The sequence below is a fragment of the Gadus chalcogrammus genome, chromosome 11, assembly GCF_026213295.1.
Source record: "Gadus chalcogrammus isolate NIFS_2021 chromosome 11, NIFS_Gcha_1.0, whole genome shotgun sequence".
Taxonomy (NCBI): domain Eukaryota; kingdom Metazoa; phylum Chordata; class Actinopteri; order Gadiformes; family Gadidae; genus Gadus; species Gadus chalcogrammus.
Window position 1 is genome coordinate 15,315,906 of NC_079422.1, and position 2,500 is coordinate 15,318,405.

Here is a 2,500-nt window from a genome sequence, read left to right on the forward strand (position 1 = left end):
GGTGCCGCTCTTTTGAATCAGGGGTTCTTTCTTTGTTCGTCCGTGATGCCATCGCGAGGGTAATTGTACTGTCGTCGTCTCCATACGTAGCCGTGACCTTGGGATCGTCATGTATGTGGAGGGATACTCCATGTCTTGGAAGGCTGTTATGTAAAAGCGTGCGTCTTCTGACAGGAAACGGTCACAACAGACTTATCCCTTAATGGATTCTTACAACGTAACTCACCTGTGGTGTTTTGACCGGGCGGGCGTGTGGAGCAGGGCCCCGCCAGAGGGAGCGCTGTGGTGCGAGCAGCTCATTGTGCTTATTACAGCAAACGTGAAATTCATGATCATTAAGGCACTTTCTCCTTTGTGGTTCTGTGTTAGCTCGCCGTGCTGCTGACTGAGCTACCTGTCTCTGGCTAGCTTGGGGCAGAAGAGCAATTGCCATGGATACGGTGTAAACGTAAGGAGCATCAACAGGGAAACCCGCCGCGTATGACGTTTGGCTTTCTGCTTAGCAACAGGTAATGGAGAAGAATTTGCAACATGGGCTGATGTGACCAATGGACTGGTCAAAATAAACGATACAAGGCAAGAAATGCAATTGGTACTACTGGCTAGGTAAAGCCTTATTCTGGTTATTGACTGACCATACGATACTTTGCCTTTAGCGAATTATTTAAGTATGGTATGAAATGATTATGATGATTAAGTTATTACATCCACACAGACCAGTGGACTTTTGCATGTTTGAACGTCTTCTTTGGAATTATTTTTCACTCACTGCCCTCTTGAAACCCCTGGCTAAAAACGGCTTAATTCTGATGAATGTTTGGTGCGGTTCAGAAATAGCATGAAAACAAACATTGTGCTAAAACCGAAAAAAAAAAATCTAAGCTAGGACGATACATCGTCATCCACCGGGATGGACTACAGCTGTGGAGGTGTTTTGTTTTTTGTCTGTTTATCTCAAAACTGGAATCAGTGTGCTGCTGAGTGCTGAGTGCTGCGGGCTGTAGTGGAGTCGCAGTAGCAGGGGGCTGGTGGTGGAAGGGGAAGCCGACTGTAAGAGCGTCCCAGAGGGAGAGTGTATAGGGGACGGTGGGCTGAACTGGGGCGCCCACAGCTCCCCCCTCCATCCCATAAACACGGCGAGGGGGCTTGATGTCTCTTAAAGGTCCTGAATGGCGTGTGGGAGTGGGAGAACGCTGTGATTAATCGCCATGGTGATTCTCATGGAAATCGCTCCCCGAGTGGAGGCAGAATGAGAAGGGGGAGGAGTTAGAACCGTGTGAAACCAACTTTGACCGAATCCACAGAGATGATTGCTCACTAGGGGGATTTTTATGTCATCAAATAGGGGATTGAGTTCCATCACAAAAGGGGGTCTCTCTCTCTCTCTCTCTCTCTCTCTCTCTCTCTCTCTCTCTCTCTCTCTCTCGCTCGCTCGCTCGCTCGCTCTCTCTCTCTCTCTCTCTCGGCCCTCTCCCTCTTACTCTTTCTCTCTCCCTCTCTATACCTCTCTGTTTCACTCCCGCTCTCTCTCTTTCTGTCCCTCTCTCTTTTTCTTTCCTCCTCTCACTCTCTCTCTCTCTCTCTCTCTCTCTTTCTCTCTCTCTCTCTCTCTCTCTCTCTCTCTCTCTCTCTCTCTCTCTCTCTCTCCCTTCCTCTCTCCTTCTCTCCCTAACCCATGTGTTATTGTGTATATACGTTATTTAATGTATACGGCTGATATAAAAAGCTTCATCCATTTATTTGTAATAGTTGGAATAATGGTTTGCAAAATAAAATAAAACTTAAAATCAACCGCTTAATGTTGTCAGTCGATTACCTGAACCGTGGCAACTGAGTTATTGAAAACCAAAGCCTGAATGGTATTTTACACCAGCCTTATTATTTTATTCCCAACCATAATGAATCATTTTTGGGTAAGAAATAGGCTACTAACAGAACACGCACCTCCCATTTGGAACAAATATTTATAGCGTTTCTAAGCGACACAGATGAATGACACGTCTGCTGTACTTGGAGTGAACGCAGGATGTGAACACAGGATTCGACTTGATCTTAATGGGAATGTTTGCGACTGAGTCTCTGACTCTGATTTCCCACAGGAGCGAGTTTCTATCTATCGTAAATGCTTCTCAGGCAACGGGTTAGAAGTCTCATCGAGGGAATAATTCAAATAAACAGATCTAAATGATAAACGTTGCGACAGCAACATAGACAAATCAGGCGGTGAGTCTGCGGATGGGGCAGAATTCAGAAAACCAGCTCTCCATAACAACATAGGACAGGAAGTTGTGGAACATGCCCCCCCCCCCCCCTTCAAATGCCAACACCCCAAATGAATAAAAGTTCAATAGTACTCAATATGTTTGTCAGGAGGTGTACTTTATGCGGTTTGGCGTAACTGCACTTCCCCCAGAGCCAATAAGTCTGTGCCACCTTTAAAAACAAATAGCTGAACTGGAAAAAAAATCGAGGTGGAGGAGGAAATTTGCCGGGGTGAGGA